The following is an 8,589-nucleotide window of genomic DNA, read 5'->3' as shown; positions in this document are numbered from 1 at the left end:
CCTATGAAGAATCAGTCACTTATGCGAGAGAGAAAGATAGAAAATTGAAGTATCAAGCCCAGTTAAAGGGGGGAGTTGAGCCCATACAGGTTTTACCAACCATGCAAAGGCCTAGAGAAATAGCAGAGGCCCCACCTGAACCAGAGATACCACAGCAAGAGCTCCTACAACGCATTACTAATCAACTCGAAAGCCTTTCATTAAATTTGGTGCAAGGAGTGCGGCCCCCTCCCCTCATAAATGAAGGCAATCGAGGTCCAAGAAGACAAGAAAGAGAGTATGTTTGCTATAATTGTGGGGAGACTGGCCATGGTATGTACTTTTGCCCTCATCCCAGGCCTTTTCCAGGAAATGGGTTCCAACCAAGAAGGAGGGGACAACAAGTGACACCACCTAGAGAAAGGTTTGTTCCACCGAATCCAAGGCCTCCACCACCGGTTCAAGTTCTCCAGCATCCTCGACCACTTGCAGAGGTGCCGCCCTTGCCTGTCCAACCGCCAGAGAATCATGATGTTAGGATAATTAGTTTAGATGAGAGTGATGTCAAAGGGAAGGCCAAAGTAGTAGAGGTTGAAGCAATGCCGGTGAAGAAAGCCCGGAGAATTGAGAAGATGGAGCCTACACCACCAAAGGAGGTTGAAAATATGGAAGAGGAGGCAGAGTCATCAGTGGCTGCAAAGACACGCACCAGTAAAAAGAGGAGGGCTCGCTCACGCCGACACATTGAGCCAGATGATTTTCCCTTGGGTAAAGGTACTAGAGCTTATGATTTGCTTGCTGATGTGAGGAATCAAGGGCCAAAAATTTCATGGCCACAATTACTACATCTATCTCCAACAGTGCGGCGACAATGGTCAAAGATGGTAAGCATTAGACCCATGAAGAATAGGCATGTGAATGCAATCCAGGCTAGAAAGATGAAAGATATTGTGCCTTTAGTGGAAGCCGAAATCAATGGGCAGAGAGTGTCAAAGACATATGTGGATGGAGGTGCAGAGATTTGTGTCATGACGGAAAAGTTGATGCATCGTTTGGGATTAGAGGTAAATGAAAATACTAAATTTGGGGCCAAAATGGCTAACAATGTGGTAGTAAATTGTTTGGGAGTTATAAACAAAGTCAAGGTAAAGGTGTGTGGAGTGCAATTGGAGCTTGACATGTATGTGATGCCAGTGAAGGGGGACGGCTATCCACTCATTCTTGGGCGACCATGGCTAATGGGAATGAAAGCCAGACAAGATTGGGAGACAGGGGCTTTAGAGCTAAGGCCACAAAAGGGGCTGCATAAAAAATGGAAGAGCACTATCTACAACATGAAGGAGGGCCGACAGGAGGATCTTGTGTTAGAGACCACCGCTGATGAATGGAGTTCCAGCGAGGGTTGGTCATCTATGACAGAGGGAGAGTCTTCTAATGAGGAGGAAGAAAGCTCTCTAGAAGTGATGGGGATTACATTAAAAGGGCCTTCTAGTAGTGAAATTCCGCAGCAGCTTCCAAAGGTCGAGAAGGAGGGGTTAGAAAAAATGTTGGCTAAGGATCTATCAGTTGAGGAGAAGGCAGCCTACATGGAAGTGGTGATAAAACACTCTGCACTTTTTATTTCTGATTATGAACACATCACAGGTGTGACAGCAGTACAACATCACATTAATCTAAAAGAGGGAGCACGGCCAGTGGTGCAGCGACTACGACGATTGGGAGTAGTTCAACAAAACGCTCTACTCACTGAGGTGCAACGACTTTTAAAGGCAGGCTTTATCTATCCAATAGGGGATTCAGAGTGGGTTTCACCTGTGGTGGTGATACCCAAGAAGAATGGAAAATGGAGGATTTGTGTGGATTACAAGCCGCTAAATGCCGCAACTAAGAGAGATCACTTTCCTCTTCCCTTTCAGGATGAAATACTCAACGAGGTGGCTGGGCATGAGAGATACACTGTTTGTGATGGGTATTCAGGTTATTTCCAGATCCGAATAGCTGAGGAGGATCAACAGAAGACCACCTTCATTACACCTTGGGGTTGTTTTGCTTACAAAGTAATGCCATTTGGATTAACAAATGCCCCAGCTACCTTCCAGCGATTCATGAATTATGTCTTCCAGCCATATTTTGGGAAATCCATCAGGGTCTTTATTGATGATTTTTGTATTTATAGTTCTAAGGCTCTACATTTAGGGAAGGTGGATGAAGCTTTCAACCGACTCGCACAAATGGGGGGGCAGTTAAACCATGAGAAGTGTCGCATTGGCGAAAGCAGTGTAACTTTGTTAGGGCATGTCGTAAGTGAGAGGGGCATTGAAGCAGATCCAAACAAAGTTAAGGCCCTATTGGCAGTGCCATCACCATCTTCTGTGAAGCAACTAACCTCTTTCATTCAGAAGGTGCGATATATGGGGCGGTTCATTCATCTCCTCTCCCAATTAATATTTCCACTGCAACAGTTAACCCACTCCGAGGAGCTCTTGTGGAGTGACGAAAGCGAAAGGTGCTTTCACGAGGTGAAGAAGGCTCTTAGCACCCTTCCTATAATTTTACAGCCTTGTTGGGATCAAGAGTTTTTTGTCAACCCGAGTTTTGGGGACAATGCTCTAGGGGCAGCACTAATACAAAAGGATGCTAAAACTGGACTAATGAGACCGGTTTACTTTTCTAGTAGAGTAATGACAGCATCAGAACGAGGGTACAAGATGGTCGAGGTAATGGTTTTGTCTCTAATGTTTGCTATAAGAAAGTTTCGTCCTTATCTTCTCCCTAGGCCATTCACAGTGATCACGACAGAAGAGCATTTTCCCTATGCCTTACAGCACATGGATGTTTCAGCTAGAATCGCTAAGTGGGTGATACAACTCCAAGAGTTTGACTACACCTTCAAAGTGGAGGATTCTACTCGAGCTTGCCTAGCTGATTTGTTGACCCATAGATGCCATCAAAAGAAGAAAAATGAGAAGGGAAAGGTAAAAGAGGAGACACCTCCTCTTGAGGAGCCGCCACGAGTGGAGAATGCCCATGCCCTCTACTTTGATGGGGCCTACAAGCGTATTAAAGACAGAGCGGCAGCAGGAATAGTGGTGTTCAGTCCCGAAGGTGACAAACTTTATGGAGAAGGTATCAGCTTGGAGGATGTCCATTCTAACAATGCGGCAGAATATCAAGCCTTGCTTTTAGGTTTGAGGTGGTGTCTTTCACATGGTGTCACTCGACTTAATGTTTTTGGGGATTCTATGCTAATTGTTAAGCAAATGAAAGGAATCTGGGCTTGTAAAAATGATAACTTAGCAGTGAAAATGAGGGAAGCTAAAACTCTCATGAGAAAGCTACAGAAAGCCCAAATCTATTTTGTGCCAAGGCGGACAAATGGTGACGCAGATGCTCTAGCAGCTGAAAAATTGAAAGAGGCAATGGTGGGCATCATTGCCGTAAAGCTTCCCTTGTTTCAAGGCAAGTTTCAACTACAAGATGTGCTTTATTTTCTCGAGCAAGGTGAGGCACCTACACATATGAGTAAAAGTGAGAAAAGGTGGCTAGCTACTAAGGCCACTAAATACCGCTTGATAAATGATGTGTTGTATTGCAAAGGAAAGGATGCAGTGCTTAGAAGGGTGCCAACAGCAAAGGAGATTATAGATGTGATTAAGAGCTGCCATGAAGGGGTTTGTGGCGGACATTTTTCTCAAGAAATAACCAGCAGGAAGATTCTCCAAGCCGGTTTTGTGTGGCCTAGTCTACATCGAGATGTGCAACATTGGTGCCGCACTTGTGACAATTGCCAAAAGGCCGGACCAAGGAAGCTAGTGCATGAGGAACAAAATCCCATAACTACATATAGCCCATTTGAGAAATGGGGGATTGATGCAATAGGGCCACTCCCACGAACTCAATCTGGCAAGGAATACATCATAATGGGAGTGGACTACATGACGAGGTGGGCAGAGGCTTCAGCAACTAGTAGGATCACAGCCCAAGAAGTGGGAAAATTTGTGTTTGAAAATATTTGTTGCAGGTTTGGCACACCTTTGGAAATTATCTCTGATCGGGGTCCTGGTTTTAGGGCAAACCTAGTAGGGGAGCTAATGGAAAGGCTAAAAATCAAGCACAGGCATTCTACTCCCTACTATCCACAGTGTAATGGTTTGGTCGAAAAAGTGAATGGGCTGATTTGTAAGATAATTACCAAGCAGGTACACATGCACCCCAAGCACTGGGATAAAAAATTGAATGCAGCTCTTTGGGCCTACAGGACTTCATTTAGAACCTCGCTTGGCTATACTCCATTTCACCTCGTCTATGGCCAAGAAGCTTTGCTTCCTATAGAGGTGGAACTGGCCAGTTTGCGTGTTTTAGTAGCCAGTCAAGAGAAGAATCAAGATAAGAAGTTAGAGGAAAGGATCTTGGATCTAGAGAGGCTGGAGTTAGATAGAGAAGCAGCAGTCCAACACTATTCCATGCAGGCTGAAGAGAGGAGGAAGACCTTTAATAAGAAGCTGGCTAGCAAACACATAAGGGAAGGATCACTTGTGCTACGTTATGATAATCGCTTTGATAACAGAAAGGATGCTAAACTTGTGTTCAAGTGGGAAGGGCCATTCATGGTCATAAGGAGATATCCAAATGGCAGCTATAAGCTAGGTGACATGGATGGGAAGGTTCACAAGACAAGGGTAAATGGATGGCGACTGAAGCCTTATTTTCAAAGAAATATGAACACTTTGGAGCAGTCATTCAATGAAGAGCCACCAATGAGGGGGTGTAGTCCTCCTTGCTCTATTGGACCATCATTATCAAGCTAGAGGCATGAATACCTCTAGCCTAAGGGGAGGGCTAATGATCCGGGTTTTTTACAACCCGGATTATTACCACAAAATTTTGGCCAAAGCCCCTATCAAGAGCTTACCATATCACTTTGGGTTTACTCTTCAAGCACTAGGTATGCTACATTGCTTCTCGATTATGATAACTCTAGCAAATGGGAGGAACAAGTTCTTAGAAGGCATGTCAATGTAAAGGGTCAAAGGGATGGTTATCTTAGTGAAGATGAAAATGGATTACACCTAGGAGTTGAGTGAATGCATAGATTTTTTCAAAGGACTAGCCTCCAACTACACATGGGCCCCGTCTGCATCACTAAGATTTGGAATCTATCACCATCATTAGAGGACACCTCACCCTTGCACACAAGTCAATATCCACATCATGGTGTCATTTGGATCTTGCACAAAAGCTTACAAGCATGGACCCCTTTTGTCACATGCTTATATGTATACATATGGGATACTAAAGTCAAAGCAGCTTTTGGAAGCCTTTTTTATAATCTCAATAACTCCCAAGAAAAAGCTAATTTCAAGAAAATTCCCGCGAAGGCCGATCGGTTTCGACCTGGTCTACAAAGTTGCAGAAGAAACTTTTTTCAAATTCCTCACGGATTTGAAGTTACGAAGGCGCAGACTGCTGGCTACATGCAATTTTCTTCTCTCTTTCACCACACCAACTTTCCACTCTATCCTTCTTGTAAATATATTATAATAATGTGCTTTGGCCACCCACCTCTTGTAATCTAGCTCCATTTATCTATTTTGTCTACCACCACCCTTGGCTTCTTGCATGATGACCAAGGTGGGGACTTGTCCCATCCACTATGCTCCATATTTTCAAAGATGCCATACATCATCTAGGATTATGTTAATCAAGAAGATTAGCTTAATCTAATCCCTCATGGAGGCTATATAAAGAGCCCATGGAGGGAGGGGAGGGGGAGAATGACAAGTCCATGAGAGCATTCTAGAATACCCTCATCTCTTTGAGGGAAGCTATGAGTGAGTTCTTTTATTGTGTAGCATAATGGCAAGCTTCCTCTACCTCTTCTCCTATTATCTCCCTCTCTTCTCATCTTCTCATTCCATGTAGCATAATGGCAAGCTTCTTCTACCTCTTCTCCTCTTGTCTCCCTCTCCTCTCATCTCTCTCTCTTATATTCCAATATGGTGTCTAGTACATGTATTCTCTCTTGTAAATTTGTGTCTTGGTTCTCTTGATTCTCTTTGAGAAAAGAGAAGAAGGGGAGAATGACAAGTCCATGAGAGCATTTTAGAATACCCTCATCTCTTTGAGGGAAGCTATGAGTGAGTTCTTTTATTATGTAGCATAATGGTAAGCTTCTTCTACCTCTTCTCCTATTATCTCCCTCTCTTCTCATCTTCTCATTCCATGTAGCATAATGGAAAGCTTCTTCTACCTCTTCTCCTCGTGTCTCCCTCTCCTCTCATCTCTCTCTCTTATATTTCAATATGGTGTCTAGTACATATATTCTCTCTTGTAAATTTGTGTCTTGGTTCTCTTGATTCTCTTTGAGAAAATGGATGTCCTAGCCCATCCTCCCTTTGGCTAGGTGGTGCCCCTCTTTAGTTCTCTTAGTGAGGATTGGAGGTTGGATGGGTAAGAGGCAACCCGTTCATCATTTCAGCCCTCATTATTGGTGCCCCCGCTGAGGAGTTCTCAAGCTATGCTCTACAACTTCCATGAAGAAAGAAACATCTAAGGAGTTGTCCTCTTCTTCAACGAGTGTTTGTCAAGAAATCACTAAGGAGGAATCTTCATCAAACCCTATTCAAGGGATTCGCCGCTCAAGAGTACCGCAATGGTCTCCAAAAGAAGCTCATGAGAAGAAGGATCTTTATCGACAAACGGCACGTATGCGGGTAAAGCAAGTTAATTACACACATCCTTCTTTGCTTCATGAGAAATCTTGCTCTCATCAAGTCTCTACGTCAAGGCATTGTGTTGAGTGCTTGGTGTCTAGTGTAAAGACACTCCCTACGGAGCTTCGTCTTCAAGTGGTGAAGGCGCTTTCAAATTCGGGGATTAACAAGTTTTTGGAGGGTGAGTTACACATCAATGGTGTGCGGTATTGGCGAGAGGCTACATATGGTGATGCGCTTCAACTACTACTAGCAAGAAGACTCAAAGTAATTGAAAAGATAGCTATCGAAGCCTATGAACTTTACAAGGCTGATGATGGTCACACAAAAGCTACGCTAATCAGCGGTAAGCAAGTCCTTCGCATCTCTCGAATGGTGGGATCTAAGAGGCCATAGCTTCAACGACACGCTTCATGAAAGTTTGTAGTGTACATTTGTAGTTAATGCATAAATGACTACTCCTACTTTCTACAACTTTCAATCGGTTCAAAACATTCGGGTGGATGTGTGCATTAGTAGAAAGATACATTTTCAGCAAAGGTTGGTCTTCTATTTTGGAGCTGAGAGGTTGAGAGAGATCTTGTTGTCACCTGATCCCATAATACTCCCTATTTTGGATTATAACATCTCCTTTAATGTGCACATATTCATTCTACTCTAAGTGTATCCCATGAACCATAGGGACTTGTATGGACCTATCCGTCCACTTGCTAGGCAAACCGTGCATATAATCGTTAGCACAAAGCTCAGGTTTCAAAATGTTATAAGGGTCTTATTGGGCCCTCGTCGTCTTGCTGAGATTAATGCATCTGTAAATCCATTTATTCTACCCTTAATAAGATATGACTTGGGCCTAGACGTGTTCATCTTTATTTTGTATTGAGCTAGATCAACATCTTCCTATCATGGCTTTTCCAAGTTTTTTTGGGCACAAAGGGGAGAAATCTCTGGACTTTTTGGATGACTTAGAAATGGCCTTCCTAGTCACAGGCCGGGATGACGAAGCAACCAAAGTACGGGCCTTCCCTTTAGTTCTAAAGGGTGATGCTCGAGTGTGGTATCAAGCTCTCCCAGAGGCTACAAGGGGTAATTGGGAGAATCTCAAGACTGCATTCATGCACAAGTACCAAGATACAGAGCCACCTGAAGATATTTGGAGACAACTCTTAGATCTTCGCCAAACCATAGCAGGGGAGTACCAAACCTATGAAGGCATGTTTATAAAATTGTGGGATAAATGGACAACATCTTTAGCCGAGGGAGAAAGAGTACCTGATTGCCTTAAGAAAGATTGTTTTCTAGCCGGACTCCATCCTCTACTAAGGGAGAAGGTCAAAGGAAAGTTTCCCACATCCTATGAAGAATCAGTCACTTATGCGAGAGAGAAAGATAGAAAATTGAAGTATCAAGCCCAGTTAAAGGGGGGAGTTGAGCCCATACAGGTTTTACCAACCATGCAAAGGCCTAGAGAAATAGCAGAGGCCCCACCTGAACCAGAGATACCACAGCAAGAGCTCCTACAACGCATTACTAATCAACTCGAAAGCCTTTCATTAAATTTGGTGCAAGGAGTGCGGCCCCCTCCCCTCATAAATGAAGGCAATCGAGGTCCAAGAAGACAAGAAAGAGAGTATGTTTGCTATAATTGTGGGGAGACTGGCCATGGTATGTACTTTTGCCCTCATCCCAGGCCTTTTCCAGGAAATGGGTTCCAACCAAGAAGGAGGGGACAACAAGTGACACCACCTAGAGAAAGGTTTGTTCCACCGAATCCAAGGCCTCCACCACCGGTTCAAGTTCTCCAGCATCCTCGACCACTTGCAGAGGTGCCGCCCTTGCCTGTCCAACCGCCAGAGAATCATGATGTTAGGATAATTAGTTTAGATGAGAGTGATGT

Source organism: Lygodium microphyllum, chromosome 1 (genome assembly GCF_053477565.2).
Source record: "Lygodium microphyllum isolate KBCC chromosome 1, Lygodium_microphyllum_v1.1.10, whole genome shotgun sequence".
Lineage (NCBI taxonomy): Eukaryota > Viridiplantae > Streptophyta > Polypodiopsida > Schizaeales > Lygodiaceae > Lygodium > Lygodium microphyllum.
This window is presented reverse-complemented; position numbering follows the sequence as displayed.